Source organism: Pholis gunnellus, assembly GCF_910591455.1.
Source record: "Pholis gunnellus genome assembly, chromosome: 4".
Taxonomy (NCBI): domain Eukaryota; kingdom Metazoa; phylum Chordata; class Actinopteri; order Perciformes; family Pholidae; genus Pholis; species Pholis gunnellus.
The window spans coordinates 19,520,409-19,538,730 of NC_136530.1; positions in this window are offsets into that span (position 1 = coordinate 19,520,409).

An 18,322-nucleotide genomic window follows, 5' to 3' on the forward strand; every position below is an offset into this window, starting at 1 on the left:
ATTTAAAGCTCTCCCACCACTGATATGTTGCCAGTGTGCTGACGTTTGTAGGTTGCATACATTTGAAATTGCTGTCATGCGTAAACAAAAGCTTTTGCTGATGAAGTATTACCCAAGCAATGTTATCATCTTACAGATACAAACATTTCAACACCAGCATGTTCTTTGTTTGTACTTTTCCATCACATTTATTTCCCAGGCTCAAAAATAAACACACATTCCTGTTTTACTATCACGGCCCTGTCTTTTAACCTGGCGCATTATGGGCACCTCGTTGTTTTAAGCGTTCCATTCAACAATAAACTCGCACCTTTTTTTACGCTGTACTACACATTTTTGTAAGACAAAAACAAAAGCATAAACACACAAAATGAATAAATAGATGCTGTATTACTCCAGATTTGCAGATAAGAAAACAACACCGTGATCACATTATATGTTACATGTGCTTTTATTTTTATAATGCTGTCGTTTGTGAATCGAAAGAAGAAAAAAATCTGTCTATAAAATGTATAATACAATTTGTTAATACACTAAATAAAAAAAACTTTTTATGTGTGGTCTATAGATGGTTTACTTTTCATGGAAGAGATACTTGACACACACAGTGTTTTTTACCTTGTGACTAATACCATCAATGACGAGTTTATTATATATTGGTGAGACAGTATGCAGAAGACAGAGGACCTTCATTACGGTTGTTGATAGCGCCTGTGCTTTCCCGGACATGGAATGTCAAACGTCTCCTGTGAAACATCTCTGGGCCTTGTTTATGGACTGTCATGGATTTAACACAAGCCTGACTTTTTCAGTTATCCGTAGGCTATGTTAACAGTACAAACTATTTGTTTTTCACTATGATGATGACCCATCAGACTTTTTTGAAGTAGTGTTGTAAGGGAAATATATATTATTTTTTTTGTCAGTCATATCTGGGCCATTTTCATACATACATAAATCTGATCACTGACCATGCGACCACTGTGAGAATGGTTATAACCAATGTCTTTCTGCGCTGCAGGCACTCATCATACAGTTTCAGTCAAAAAAAACAACCTCTCTCTCTCCACAGAACTATATGGCAGTGCATCATTGGTTATCAGACACTGATGTTTGTCACCTGACCTTGTTCCGTATTACCGTTACTCTGTTTTAGTTATTTTTATAGATTTGGTGCCATGGTTCACTTAGTAAAACTCAAATTAAGTAAATTAGCACTTGAAAAAATGTGTCAACTGCAAAGGCTAACCAGCCTTGTCTGGGAAACATCACGTTCCAGCTCAAACAGGCTCCGCCCTCTACTGGACTCTAAGAATAAAACTCTCCTCCAATCACAAGCATTGATTCACAGATAAGAGAACCAGAGGGTCTGTAAGTACAGGTTGTAAACATTTACATAGGCTTGGGGTTCAGAGACGCATACCTTCACAACGAACCGACTGCACGCCATCGTTCACCCTGACACAGCAGGACGATCCACCCCGGCGGGTGGACTCATTAGCACACATGCAACTGCCAAGTAATCTGTTTTGATGATGAGGCCCTGGACCACGAGTTCTGGGGGGCTCTGTCTTAGGAGACGAGTGTAATAGGCAAGTAGCCCACTCTGGGCTATCCCTTTAGGCTTGGTTCCTGAGAGTGACAGGCTTAGGAGGGCTGGAGAGTCTGTACAAGTTGTGCAGACCATCCAGGCGGCAAGAGCGGGATCCACCATTGCCAAAAAATCTGAATTGAGCATTAGGCCCTGTAATGTGAATATAGCATGTGCTGTTTTTAAATGGATCTGGATCTGTTGTCAGAGCACCATCTTAAGGCCAAGCCTGCTAAATGACAGGGCCATTCATTGTTTGCTACAAGATGTTTGAAGTTAAATCTCCCAAAAGAATATTTTCAGATAAAAATGTTTATCTTAAATATATAGGTATGATGATAAATGTTAATATGTTATGAAAATATGATTTTTTTGTGAAGCCATTATCATATGATGGTGTGTACAAATAAGCTATCAAAATGAAGAATGAAATACCTTGGGTGTGGGATACTATGCAAAAAAGATTTAAACACAAAAAAAACAATGGAACCAGAAAATAGGGCATTCAAATATTACATAAACTTTGTCATGGTCATTTGGGAATAAAACACAGCCATAACTATTATTGATCGTAACACTTGTTCTTTCTTTTTTTCAACAACCAACTTCCATACAAAGAAAGATCATACCCTTAAATGACAAAGTGACAAAGTTGTGCAAATTCATAAAAAATAATAGAACTTAAGTATCACATTGACATTAAGGCCCTTTGCTTTGACGCTTGACATTTAACTCAGGTGCTTCCCATTTCGCTTGATCACGTTTGATTGGAGTCCATCTGTGGAAAATTCACTTGATTGGACATTGGAAAGGCACACACCTGCATATATAACGTCTAACAGCTGACAATTACATTACATTACAGTACACAGCTTTTATCCAAAGCGACTTACAATAACTTTATTCAACATAGGTATTCAAGAGAACTACTAGTCACCAGAAGTCATAAGTACATCTCCTTTCCCAAACAAGCATCTCAGAGCATAATCCAGAGCCAAAGTACAGTGCAGAATAAGAATAAGTGCTAAGTGGAAGGCTCAGGGTAGCACTTCTTGAAGAGGTGAGTTTTCAACCTGCGCCGATAGATGGGCAGCGACTCTGCTGTCCTGACGTCAGTGGGAAGTTCATTCCACCATTGTGGGGCCAGGACAGAAAAAAGGGACCTCTGAGCGACGGGGCAACCAATCGCCCCAAAGCAGCAGAGCGAAGTGGTCGGGCGGGGGTGTAGGGCTTGACCATGGCCTAGAGAGACAATGCATATCAGATCTAAAATCAAGCCCTGAGTTTGCAGGACCCGACCACAGAGCTCAAAGCTCAGACAAGAAGTCCCCAAATCCAGATCTTTGAAGCTTGTCACATAATACCCAAGAAGACTTAAAGCTGTAAATGCTGCCAAAGGTGCTTCAACAAAGTACTGATTTAAGGGTCTGAATACTTATGGCGATGTGATATTTTGGTTTAATTACAACAAATTGCAAAACCTTATGAAAACCTCTTTTTGTCATTTTGGGGTATCGGATATAGAATGATGAGGGGGAAATGAATTGATGCAACAACAAAATCTGACAAAAAGTGTTCTAATGCACTGTATATTTACACCCAGTCCACTCGCAATATACCTTTCTCACAGCGGGCATTTTGACATAGTAGGAAAATAACAGGTGTATTTAATGATCCTAATAAGCTGCATTCCACTTAGTTTTTAACTGAAATCATTGGTAATGTCTTCAACTTCACCTGTGCCCTTCAGAATTTCTGCTGGGAAAGGTCTATGGAGCAGTGGCTTTCCAAAGAGCAGTTTTTTCCCCTCACAAATTTCCTTTGGCTGAGTACAGAAGCTGGCTTTCAGAGAGCACTTTAATCAAGCAAGTTTAATTTTGGCCTGTTGTCAAGTTACTCACAGACTTAGACATATAACCAGTGACATTTGCGACTAAATCTGGCTGCTACCTTATTGCTCTTTGCTGTTGATAATTGCTGTTGATGCCTACCGAATCGTACACTTTGCCAAACTCAGCCTCAGAACCTAGTCACTCACTGGTGCGCCCAAATACTTTGTCACATTCACACGCAAATTTGTATTCGCAAGTGCAGGGAAGTGCTCGCACCGTAGAAGCCAGCTGTTGTGTACAAGATCATCACTGCAACACTGGCAGACTGAGGTGGACAAAACAGTAGAGGGGATTTTTCTTTTTAATCTGCTTTTTTTTTACATATCAGATGGCTGTTTAACTAATCCAGCCAATGAGTTTTGCACCGTGACCCGTTTATACAGTTCAATGCTCAAAATATTTTATTTTTTTATATATAAACCAAGTAGAGAGAAATATTCCAAGAAAAAGCAGAGAGAAAAGGGTCAAATCAGAGCGATTAATTAAGTGCAAATGCAAAAATGTTGATGGCTGCATCCAAGACTCATTTCCGTTTTTTTAATACAAAATGCAACATTTAGTGGTTGGTGAATATTATTAGGAGCTATTCAACTCATTTGGAAAATTGCATCTCTGAATGACATTTTTATCATTCCTTTGTGAAAGCACTTTCCACAGAAAAAAAACATAAATTATTGAGTGGAACACTCGCATCATTTGATAGCTTGTTAGAGGTCAGGTAAACTAACCAAAGCATGACTGACTTACAGAAAAAGAGCCAGTAGCTGGTGTTTTAACATCTTTACCTGGATCATTAAATACTAGTTTGTTCCTGTGGACATCAATCCAAGATGTGACCTCTTGAGGACAAAACATGTTCTCTCTTTTGATATGATAGTTCTTTACAGAACATTTGATACAACCATTTTTGTGTATGTGTGATTAAAACTACAACTTTATTTTTTTTTTGTTAGACATGAACGGCACGCATATGATGCTCCATAATAAAAAGAAGAGAAATTATTATTCTTTTGAACTCTTGGATTTGTGGTGATTGATGGCTGCCGGAGGCAGTGGGGGAGACACAGCATCAAAGCCCGTTATCTCAGGTGGTTCTATCACTGGTTTGTAGTCTGTTGTAATTTGCGGGGGCTTATGTCTTACTCCAAGCCGTGAAATAAAAGCACCACACTCCGTGTCCCCCAAGCGCTTTGTACTGTAGACGTTATAGTATGCAGCCTGAATGCAGCCATTCTCCTACTCCTCTCTGATCTTTAACCATTTCATATGATGAAAGCAGTCTGTGTGAAAATGCAGGTTCAGAGACTGAAATCGCCCGGAGTGATCCCCCATCACACGTTAAAAAAGGCAACGATTCCATCTGCCGAAAATGTCTGAAAAATGCAAATTGCTCCTTCCTGCTAGCACAGTGGAACGAAACTATAGATCAAGTGAAAATTAATGATAGAATTTGAAAGATTGACATTACATCAGAAGAAAAAACAAACTGACTCTTCAGTTAATTGTTGACATGTTTGTCATCTTAAAAGTATTTCCTGTAAAATCAAACCAAAATCTGAGTGATCAATTACTGAACATAAATATTTGGAATATAAAGTTGCATTTTAATTTAGTAATCTGGCCCAGTGGATGCTGGGAAATGCTACAGCACCCTGCAAACCTAAACAGGAGAGTATGGAGAATGATTTGATAGAGGGATGAATGGAAGTTGCATTTTGGAAAAACAGAGTTTGGCTTGCACTAACATATTGGAACAATAGCGGCTGCATGAAGAACATGCATATATGTCTGCTACTTCAATCAAATCTCACAAGCATCGATGTTTCATTCATATATTGTCTGACATCCCTGTGGCAAGCTCATACTGTAATTACACCCTCCAACATTTAATGGAACGGAGCGTTAGCCCCATTATGCGGCTGTGTCGGGTGTTTTGCTTTTGTCATTATTTTTCTGCATAGTGATTTGGTTCGAAATGATCCATGCATTACAACAATCAAAAGAAAAGTCCGTGCAGAATGTTTTGCTCTATGACTCCATGTAACTCAGAGCAAGCCAGCATATTGATATGGATTCACACCAAAAGTGTGATACTTTCATTAAACCTCAGGTCCAAGTGAGAACAATGAGGAAGATTAAATTGAATTCATTCGTGCTCAGGCAGCTATCATAATCCAACCATCAATCACCAATTACCGCCTTGTGGCTGTGTGCCTCCGCCAACCAGTCAAGTTACAGTTTGCATCCACTTCTTGCCAAAATGTCATAGCTTCATCATTTAATACCATTAGACATTCGTGTGACAGAATTAGCATATACATTTATGGCGTTATGGCCAAAAATCAATTTTGCGATGTCACAGTGACCTTGATCTTTGACCTCAAAATTCAAATTACTTCATCATTGAAGTAATTGTGCCAAATTTTGAAAAATATCCCTCCAGTCGTTCTTGAGATATCGCGTTCACGCAAATGGGATGGATAGACTGACTGATAACCCATAAACGTAATGGCTCTGGCCACAACTGCCACTGGCATAAAGAGGCATACAAATGGGACATTTAGGTATTTCTGAAAGTATTAATGGGACATTAAACTCTGAGCAGGTGGTAACTAAAGCAAAGGAATATCCATTAAAGTGTATTTATAGGCATAAAGGCAAACGCGTTGTGTACCTCAAAGATCTTTGACTCATTGCTGCTTTGGACCTTCTCTAAACTACCAATCACTCAGTCAGGACCTCACTGATGGCAGCTCAGTGATTATTTGGGACACGGATAAATGATGTGGTGTTTCTGTCTTAGGGCAGTCAAATCTTGGCCTTGACTTGAAATCAGAATCTTTTAGCTATGCAGCCACATATTATTCTCTTTTATTGAAATGAACAGCAGTGTCATTCAATTCAAATTCTGATGAAGACGGCTCTAATATGTGAATACATTTTTCTTGAAATTACCATTGTTAGTTTCATTACCCTAGGGTGCAAGTTGAAATGCAAATTGTTATTCAAGTGATTATTTTCCATTATACAGACAAGACATGCTCATAATGAAATAATGTCACAATGCTACAACAGCGTAACATACATTTATTGAATTAAAATAGATTGAAATCACTAATATGAATAATCAAAAAAGTGAAAGAAAAGTATGCCTTTCCAATTAAAACCTTAGAGTAAAACTAATCCCCAAATCACTTCATAATCCAATGGGATAAATTCCCATGCGCAGCTCCACTACAGACCAGGGAGTAATCAACGCTAGCGCCCCATTACAGCTCAACTCTGAGAGGCTGGCAGAGTGGTGGCATTTGATGAGAAAAGTTCAAGTCTTTCACGCTGTGGAAAAAAAATGTGTCATGTTCCAAGGTTTTGGTCTTCAGAATTTCTGAGATTCAAACAACTCACCAGTTAAGAGCACTGAAAGCTACTGGGGAAAAAAGATGATAAATCATTTTCAATTCATCCAATGTGTTGAATAAATAGAACCAGATGAACTGAATGCTAAATTATTTGGGTGAAACCTATCAAGTTCCATGGTGTTTAATTATCCATGTCATTTGGCTTTGTTTATATGCATTTCTTCCCAAAGAAAAAAAACCCAAAATGAACAGGCCCTTTAAAAGCTCAGTGTAGAGCCCTTTACCTCTAGTTGCACCATGGAGCTGCTTTGTAATGAGTGGATCCTGAGGATGCACATGCATGTGTGACACCGTACTGCCAATGGTTTCACACTATTCTATTAATCTACAGGTGTCTCTTATGTGCCAAGCAAAGCAGCAATGCTAGCAAAAACAGAGAAGAAGTGTAGTGCAAGCTAGTAAATGTGGTTGTAAACCATCTTCTTGCATCTATCTTTTATTCAATTAATTTAAAGCAACAGTCTGCTTAAACAAACTGGCGCTTCAGGCTCTATCCAAGATGATTTGGGGTAAACGCATAGGAAAAACCACAAAATAATGAAGTAGCACATACTATCCTTGAAAACAAGGTGAACAAAAGAGTGAAACAAAAAGTCCATGCCTTTCTGAACATAAATGTCTTGTGAATGTTCCATATGTTTCATTGTTACATTAGATCTCTTTATTTCTCACAACAAAGAAATCCACTTTTTTCATATTTGCAGATACAAGGGATCTTCCAGTAATCAATCCTACAGCTATTGGGTCAAAGTCCTGCTGAACATTAGGTTTCACACTCTAATGTAATATGTTATATTTGATATCACACTCAAAGCATTTACCTCAGCTCATACAGTGAAGTAACTGTTGCAAGTAACACTGAGCAAAAAGTTAAATTCATGTAAAACGGATTGATTAAAAAAAACCAGAAATGTGATAGTTTGATTTTAATGCCGAAAAAGTGTTGGCATGCAGTGATACAAATACAATTATCTTTTGGTCTTAAAGTACAATTTACGCTTAGATATTACTTAAATATTAGTTAATTCAGAGAATCTAACTATCTTTTCTTTTTACGTTGTCTTACAAGAAAATGTTTGTCTACATCTTAGTACAACTCTAACGGTGGGTCTAGTTTTTATAATGATGTGCTAACAACTCTCAAGTAGCAGCATTTACCTCCTCAAGGGGCAGATGTTCTGTGATTTGAGAGTACACATATTTCCGCAATCAGCATGTGCTGCTTTGCTTTTATTGTTCAACATTATGTTGGTTCTCTTCAACGTAGTCCTAGCTGCAGTTCCCCACAGAGCAATCTGTACGGCTCTTTGAAAATGTACTTCATAGTTCACCACACAAGCTGCAATCAAACACAATTCCCAAAGTGACCCAGAGAGTCACAGCACTTTTCTCCAACAGAAAAAAAAAACACTCACGCAAACTCATAATGCCTTAATAGTGGCACTAAAACATAATGTTAAAGGATGTGCCGTCTGCACAGATTGTGGTGGGTGAAGGTGATAATATTATTATGATCTCAAAGCCAGATCCTCAAAAAAATTCCCTTTTAGAAACTGAAAGTAGGCGGCGAGACGCGGTGTCCTAAACTGGCAGAGGCAGCCTGTGACTTTTAGAAGAACTGAAATGAGAAGACGAGAGAGTAATTCAGTTCATATCACAATAGACGCCTGAAACATAAAGAAGTTTTGAAAGTTATTGACATTCATGTGGCCTACCTACAGTGTACTTGAGCTGAATATTTTGGAAGCAAATGTTTAGGGGTACAAGTTATTTTTATGATCATTATGCTTCCATGCCAGAGGGGGTAAGTGAATTTAATTTAGCGGCAATAAAACTAAATTAATGTACTACAAGCATCGGAGCACATAAAGAACTAATTCCATCTGAAAGTAACATTAACACAGAGAATATGTAATTGCGAAACAGGTCTATAAAAATAGTGATTTGGTCGGCCAAATGCAAATTTCTCCCTCAATCAACTGCCAAGTTCTTTTATAAGCGTGGCGTACAATCTGGATCCAAGGCAAGCAAATTTTCTTCAAATCATCAGATTTAAGGAAAGCCCCAAAAGGAATTGAATAATATTAGAAACCCTGTGAACTTTGGAAACAGCTCTGAGGATTGGGGACTGCCCATTGTTTTGATGGCCCAATAATCCGAAAATGTCCCATTGTGTCGAAGGCCCATTTTTCCAGTCATCTGTTATTCCGCAAACAGGAGGCCATTGTTCTGAAGGCCCATTGCTCTGAAAAATATCTTTCAGCATATTATTTAGGGTTTAGAGCCTGACACCTCACGGTTTTGTTTCAGTTGGTGGAGACCAAAACAGGGCTTAAGGCTGAGTGAATCATGTGTATTGACTTGCATTTGCCTAGTTGGGAACAAACACAGCAACATAAATGTAATCTAATCAAAAGAGATACCGAGCAGGGAACTCCTTCCGCTTAGCTAGTAGCTGTAGTTGCTCATGAAGAACTTTCATGGCTTGGAATTGTTCCCAGTGCAGGTGAGCCAGGTGTGGGTGAAAGAGTGTCGTTCTCTTGAGACTCCCTGCCCACAATAACAACCACTTTTGATCAATCAATTGAAATCTCTGAACAATTTGATCAAATCCCACCTTAAATTACATTGACATTTTATGTCTGCAATTTCACTTAATCTTTAAATATTGTATGCAACTGAAAAACAATGCCCACCCTTATGTTATCAATGCTTTGGTTTAAAGAAACCTGATAGCACACTTGTCTAGTTACATCTATCAAACTTTTAAAAGAGGTTTAGAATCTCTGATGTGAAAATTGAGCTATTTCTGCTCTGGGCTTTCAAAGCTCCGTCAGTGGGAGCAGGACACACAACAGCCCTTACTGTTTTATTAGGACTCAAAGCCCATTTCTCTGATCTCTTTTCATTGTTTAAAGAACAGGAAAAGGAAATGCGAGGCTAAACAGAAAAACTACAGAAACAAAAATATACTAACCTCATTTCATAGGAAATAAAACACGTCTCTTTCAGTTCCTGCACTCCTATCAGCCACGCTTTGAACATCACAGCTTGCTCTCTTGCCCAACCTACTTATGTATGCCAGTAAAAAAAAAGTATTTTGTGTCCATTTCTATTCCAATTGCTTATGATAGCAGGAGTGCCGTGGTTTCCTTTGGGGCTGAGAAATGCTCATTTGCAAAATCGTCCAGACGTGCATGGAGGTTGCCAACCTCAATTTTTGATGCAGTAGCTCATTTTGTGTGTCTTCCTCAGGAGTTACAGCCCAGCCCCACCGGAGGCCCGGCCACTAGCCAGCCAATTATCAGGGCCTTTTCTTGCACCTGCCCACTGCTGCCCTGTGTGGGTCTGCAGCTAGACCCACACAGGGAGCAATCAAAGCTGATTCCACATTACAGCTCAGCTCTGAGAGGCTAACATGGCTGTGGTGGCATTTAATGGGAAAAGTTCAAGTGGTTTAGACTATGATGAAAGCATGCATCGTTTTCTGAGGTTTTGGTCTTCAGGATTTGTCGGTTTCAATCAACGAACTCACTTAAGAGCAAAGAATGCAGCTTTTTAAAAATGCTCAAAAAAATGATTTCAGTCAATCCACTGATTTGAGGATGAAAAGGAAAATTGGTTGAATGCAATATTCTCTCGGGGTGTTTGAAATGACATGCAGAAAAGAATACCATCCCAATGTTAATTCCAAGTAATTAACAGGCCTCCTGTATTAACGTTGCATTAAGTAAATAATACAAGCATTTTTCTTCTTGCAATTATTTTATTATTAATAACAGTCCACTTTAACACATGGATGATTTGGGCTCTAACATCCTTATGTGAACTGGTTCAGGGAAAACAGCTAGGTTTATATTAAAGGTATATTAAAAATCAGGTTTAGATATCTAATGTTTTGGCAATTTACATTTTTTTTTTAATTAAAATATGAAAGGCCCTTTATTTAAGGATTTTACCATCTGCACAGACTAGAACATGGAGCAGAAGCAATTTCCATTCCCACCTAGCCCTAATCAGTAATTAACCTTCTTCCAAAAGCCCTACAGAGGGTTACTGTATGTCCTGTTTCTTGCTTCTTCTGCACCTCCAAACTCACCTTCACCACTGCTGTCATTTATTGTTACAAAACAGTTGTATCTTTGTCTTTAACATCTTCAAACTTCAATGTGTTTAGTTTGACTGCTAATGAAGTGAGCAATGTGGTGGATGCTGCCTGACTTGCAATTGCATTATGGGGCATCTGTCGATGGGATGCAGCAATGTTGGAGCAAGAGAAAGCACAGGTGAGCACACAGTGACTTTCTAAAAGTCTGTTCATTACTCCACATAAAATCACGAAACAAATGCATGTATTCACAAACTCACACGGTGTCAGTGCAACAACTGAGGTCATCGGTAAATATTCGTGAATATCAGCAATTCTAAAATGTGCCAAATAACTCATGTTTCACTGTTACTGAAACCACTTTCAGGGAGGCATTTCCTCTGCAAATCAGAAAGAAAACAGCATGGTGATCAAAACAAGCCAACTGATTGAGCACTGTCCTGAATGTAAATTAGTGCAAGTCTTTTTGCTCCAGCCAAATGAGACACAGGAGATGAGTGTCATGGAGCTAAAAGTAATAAGTTGTCTGAAAAGATATACTGATTGTGAATGCCAGTAACTACTTATGCAGAACATGTTTACATCCAATCTCCAATCAGTTGGACTGCATAAACAGAAACCCAAACATACATTGTTTTTGCACATTTCAGTCTTCTTTTCATGGTATTTGCAGTACCCTGGATAGATGGCCTTTCAGATGACATCCACCTCTGACAGATGTAATGGAGGACCACTGGTGTTGGTCAGTAAAGCATACATGATAGCATAACCATTATTTTGGTGCAGCTGCTGGTGGGGAAACCATGGCAGCTCCCATGGCGCAGAGATGCACTGTCACAGCTGGGCGGTGCAATCCTCCACCCAACTAATTTGTCACTATTTGGAGACAGGCCAACGGCTATGGGCCTCGTGCTGAACATGAGCACTTGGAAGGGTTAGGGCTACCCCCTGCAGTGGTGTGCACTATCCAGGGTACTAGCCGCTTCTACTTCAGCATGTTACACAGGTAAATGGTAATTTATCTTAAGGGGTTCTTCCCAATACGTAATCAAAAAGAATCTTTTGTTTGTCTCAGTGTGTTGTACACACCGTCGACATGAGGCAGACACAGCAGTTGTTTGTTTACTACAAAGGACACTTGCAAGGCGTGGCTCAAAACAGCATTCGTATGACTGGCTGTGTGATGCCATCATACCGCCGACAGTGACAGACATCTGTGCTGTGGATTCCTGGGTTTCTCCTTGCCCTTTCATCCATCCATTTCTATCTGATATTTATGAGTCTTCCTTGACTCATTCAATGTTAAACGCAGTGGCGGGCCGCGCATTTTATACCTGGGCCTTCTGTGCTGTCCTACTACAGTTGAACAGCTACGGTGCAGATACATGAATCCGTGCATGACGGGACGCTGCGTCATTAACGGACAATGCATAGTCAAATCAACGTAATTAACACAATGACAACCACAAAGTCATAAGAACCAGTCACATATATTCATGACAACAAAGCATGACACATCAATCCAGTAAACCTGCAGCGGATCCACGCATTCCACCACACAAGAGCACGAACCATTCAAATATTATTCATAAAAACCACACGATAGACAAATGAACAGTAGTAACCTTACTGCAGAAGTAAACAAACAAACGCAGTTTGTCACTTACCGAATGCTGTTCACTTAAAGACAAAGTCCATCCTCCTTTCTTTGTTGACAAACAGTTTAATCCCAGTACATCGTTTTAGTTCCAGTAAGAAGTCCTTCTCGATTCATGGACGCCAGTGACAGCGAAGCCTCCCCAGTTGTATTTCCCCACCCGCGGACCACGGTTGTGGAGCTCCGTTTCCCTGAGAATGTGTTCGTTGATCTGTAGATCCACTCGGGTTTCTCCAAAGGTTTTCAAAAGCACCGTAGTGTCCTGCCGTGCTATGGCATCCTCAGGTTAGCGTAGCGTAGCTCCAAACACCAAGATGCTCCGTTAAAATGAAACACATTCCCAGCCATAAAATGTGCGACGCTGTCAGCCAGGAACACCGTTCATACAAATAAATAAACTACACCAAGCAAAACCCTAAACATTTTATGATTTCTTCCATATCTTTCAATTTGAACTCTTGCTACTCCAACTAACTTCTACCAGCTTCCTTAAATTTCACATTAGTCAAGTGCTCGCCCACTGACCAATCATGGCACACGTTAATGTAGACATACTTAGCAGGCTACCTCGGTGCCACTGGCTCGTCAAAGAATATGCCCAACATGTTAAACTAAAGATCTGATTGGTTGAAGACTATGACAATCAACAATATCGTCCCAATATACTTTAATCTGCAAAGTCTATCTAGTGGACATCGGGCCTCTCTCCTTACATAGAGAAATAGAGGCTGAATCTGATTGGATAAAAGCTCTCCTTAAAACAAGCTGTGCTGGAAGCAGAGCAACAGAGGAAGACAGTAGCTGTGCAATGAGAAAATAAGCTAATGGGAAAATAATTATAATACATATAATACAGTGTATTTATGAAAATATGAAGCGTTGCCTGATCCGGCACCTCTTCTGCAGTGGCAGTGCTGTGTGAGGAGAGTGTAACGTCACTCGTCCCCTTTTTTCTCCAAACAAGGCTGACTTGGTGTCACAGTAGGGCATAGATTACATCAGCTTCGCCCTTAACCTAATAGCGACAGCTACCAGATGGCGAAGCCCAAACAATAGAGACTGTTAGTTACATATTGCAACTCCAGATTCTATGGGTATAGGCGTTGTCCTCTAAACTGGGGGCCCCTCTGGCTCTACCTACGTCAGCTGAAAAAATGCAGGTTTAAATTGGGAGCAGAACTATTGTTGCATGGCTGTTATATGTCGCAAATGTAGTTGCAAGGAAAGCCCTAACAGGTCACGAGCGCAAAAAGAACTTTGTGACATGACTTTGTGCATGCGTGGGGGGATGAACTCAGTGGCCTCAGCTCTAAGAAGACTATGCCTATAATCTAGAGTTACAATATGTCAGAAAGGTTTCCATGCTGTGCTGGGGCCTGAAACCTGAATGTAATTTCTCAAACACAGAGTTGAAGAAGTCATTCAGCTGTTTGAAAACGTACTCAGAAAAGGCAGGTTGGAGACTGGTCTGTGGTTGGAGATGACAGAACAATCTATGTTGTCTTTTTTTGCAGTGGTTTAAATAAAGTTTTAAAAGCTTTAGGAAAGGGGCCTGTGATGACAAATGATGAATTTCTGTTAAAAATTCCTATTTTAAAAAAGTGGTGGGAATGGGATCAAGAAAAAACCTCATGTCACAGAGGCATTCCATTTCATTCTTTGTCTGATTTCCTAAACATAAAAGTCATAAAGGAGGCCCATAGTTCAACTACATGTGACTTCATAGCCAGAGGGAAGAAGAATATATAACTGCTTTATTGATTCAGGAGAAACTTTCATTGAAGTCTACTTGGTCAAACTAACATCCAGAGTCCTCTAAAAGGGGACTGCACAAGGTAGACCTATTCAATATTCAAGTCACAGATATAACCTGGTGATTTGGTTGCCATACTTCTTAAAATATGGGCAGCATGACACATTATGTTGACGGTGCAGTGCAATGAGTTGCAATATATTGTGGTGCTCTGAAGTGGAAAACAATATTTAGTCAATATCTGCCTGGTAAGGGTTTTGCAATACTTCATAATATATATATATATATATATATATATATATAGCAAATTTATACATTTTTGACTTGCATGTGATTCAATTTCTCAAAATGCCCTGCATTGTGTAGAGCACGGCTGTCAAACTCATTTTCACCTTGGGCCACATCAGCATTATGGTTGCCCTCCAAGGGCCGGTTGTAACTGTAAGACTGTATAAATGTAACTACTCCCTAACATATTGTTAAATATCTCTGCATTTAATTATTGTTTATTCAGGTGTAAACATATTGTACATGCATTTATAAATGTAAAAATATATGTAAGCACATTTCTCTGTTATTATAACATCTCCATGCTCCGAGCCCAACTCCTTCAAAAACAGCTGGAACTGGCAGTGATTCAGGCCACTTTTTTGCATTTTCTCCTTCACCAGTCCAACCAAGCCTGTTTTTTGTCCACACATTGCAGGCGCACAGTCGGTAGTTAGCCCCACCAACTTTTCCCAGGGTAATTTAGTTTTACTTACGCACTTACGCACTTCTCCACTGCATCAAAAATGTTCCTCCCCGTTGTCATCCCGTACCTGGCAGCTAGTCTGCCTTCACGCCTCTTATAAACACTGATAGATGCGCTGTATCCGCGTTGTATCATCAACAGCTAATGAAAAAGCTAAGTAACTGCTCGTCTCTTCGGGTAGCTGTGTTGTTAGATTGCCTGCTAGTTCCTGCACTCGGTCTGCAATAGTCTTCCTTGACGAACTGACATTTTTAAAAGCCTGTACCTGATCGGGGCACACCTGCTCACATACCTTTAGCATGCACTGCTTCAAAAATGCACCCTCTGAAAAACACTTGGAAGCTCGGGCCACAATAAAGCTAGCTTTCACAGCGGCAACATTTTTGGCTGTATTTTTGTAAATATGTTCTGCTGCGATTGCAGTTTGCCTTTTAATTCTTGGACAATTTTATGTTTTTCTTGGAGGCTAAATTTAGCATAATTGGCTCTGTGTTGGGTATCAAAATGCCGACGTAAATTGTATTCCTTCATCACCGACACTGCCTCATAACACAGAAGACAGACCGGTTTCTCTGCTTGAAGCACAAACATGTATTCGCTTTCCCATCTTTCATTAAATTGCCTTCCCTCTGCCTACATTTTTCTCTTCTTGGACATTTTGGGATTATTTGTCGATCATTTTAAACTCAATCATTTGCTGGAAAGCAGCTTTCCTTAACGTTAAACGCCGATATGGAAACACTGCTACTAGCGGCCGGATGCCGTCATTTCGCGGGTCACAAACAACATGCATTGTGGGAGATGTAGTTTATGGTCACTGTACACTTTAAAGCAGCATAGACTTTAATTTTAAGTCAATCCTATGCCTATTCTATGGAAGCCCATCTCCTGCAGCAAAAAAAATAAATGAAAAGTTAGACTTGATAATAAAAATATCCCCATGGCACTTTTGGTGCATCCATCTGTAACCATGACAGATGTTTCCAGTTGGTGTGCAATGAAGGTTGCCACCTCAGCCACATCAGTTATGTTCTTTCCATGCCAGAGCTGCTTCTTGCTTAAAATCCTTTCAAGGGTGCGTTTGCTTCGTACAATCCACGTGAAACCGCAAGCAATTGAAGTATTTCATCTGTTGCAAAGCCACATTTAAAGTAGTCTTCCATGTACTCACAATCCTTTTATATGTCAAATGTAGGGTGAACTATGAAGAGCTGCTTCTATGACTGTCTCATAATTTCGACCATGGGGATATTTTCATCATCAAGTCTCACTTGCAAAAATGGGCCTTCGCGTGCCACATAAAATGATGTGGCGGGCCGCGGGCCTTGAGACACATGTGGTGTAGAGGGTTGACTGTATCTGTCAGGTGGTTTTAATTAAACTAAAACCACCATAGTCAGTGATCAGCATTTACTGTGATCTCAGTGTTTGGAACAGAATCATAATTCTGTCAATTTTAGAAGATAAAACCCAACATATTTGACATTCTTTTTTTTTGGAATAGCCCACTGGATGTCACCTTGTTAGTGACATATATTTTAAAGAAAATGATAATAATTGAATATCAATGGCTTGAATGAGTAGCCTATATCCCACAAGTCCCGTATAATCTTTTCTCTACTTGGAATAGGGCAATTCAATTGTTTCATTTCACTTTGTTACACTATGTTAAAACAATATCCCGCTACTTTTATGAGTTAGGCCTTTCAGCTTTTGCATCAACATATAAATAAATGAATTGCTACCATCTCCATCTTCAGTATATTCAGTACTACTTTGATCTTGATACAGTAACCTTAATATAGTACAAAGGCATCAATGCAGTTGTGTGTGTATATTTATATGTTTATATATTTTATTTATTTGTGCAGCTGCATGAAACTCTGGAGTGTCTTCAACTGAATGTTCTTTAAGCTTGACATTCTTTACGCTTATTCTGTATAAAAACAGTCTTGATTATAGATTTTGGTAGACTTTACAAGTTGTACATTCTTAGATGTTTCTGGCACTAGAATAAGAAGCTGTCACCATCTCCAAACAATATGAATGCATGCCGTTTGTCATCCAAGCCAGGGCAATTTCTCCCGGGTATTTTCCCATTTATGACAGAATGTATTCTCCCTCGTGCTCTCACTCTTGTGCTCTTTCTATTTCTTTAATATATGTCCTGACTTGCGGGCACTTTCTCATTATTCCTATCTTGATATCTGCCACAGTTAATGAGTGGAGGGACTCGAGTTGCAGAGTTTGAGCATTTGGATTAATGTGGGCGCTGCAGCGGGGAAGTTTGGGAATAGTGTGCACTCTCACAGTTCATTACCGTGGATATTTGACATTTTAAGGCTGTGAGACGCTAGGCTAATGATGCTCCTCGGTAAACACTGGAGACAACCAGCCACTGCACCTGAGAATGTTCCTCTAATAGCAGGGATGTCAACATGGTGACAGGTCCACCTCGTCTGTACCAACTGTGGAACTGTGATTTCTTTTTTTTTGTACAGCAAGTCATACTTCCTGTAGAAAGGTATGTTTATATTGTTTTTTGACAATGGACACATTATCAGAGTGCATGAGGTGGACACAATAACAGGAACGCCTATGCATCAAAGCAAGATCCAAGCTTATAATGTCAACAGTAAAGGTGTGGAAAGAGCGTTCAATCTAAGTTAATGTTGAGGTAATTACATTTTTGCGAATAGTATTGGTTTTACTCAAAGTAACGACACTTAAAGGTGCAGTGTGTAGGATTTGCTGTCATGTAGCGGTGGGGTTGCAGATTGCAACCAACTGAAACTTCTCCTGTGAGAAGCATGTATGTCCCACAGGACAATTACGTTGGCTCACGCAAAGTGAAAATGCGAATGGCCCAATCTAGAGTCAGTGTTTGGTTTGTCCATTCTGGGCTATTTTAGGCGGTGGACTCCGTGAAGTCGCTCATTCTAAGGCAACTAAAACACGATTCTTATTTTCAGGTGAGTATACCCAAAACAAAACATACTTATTAATATTATATTCAATTTCTGCCAATAGATCCCCCTAAATGTAGCACACTGCTTCTATTAAAGGGAGACACTACAGGTAATTAGGGTAAAATCTCTAACTAATAGATATCACCATGAAACTTCCAGGTGATTTACACAATTATGTT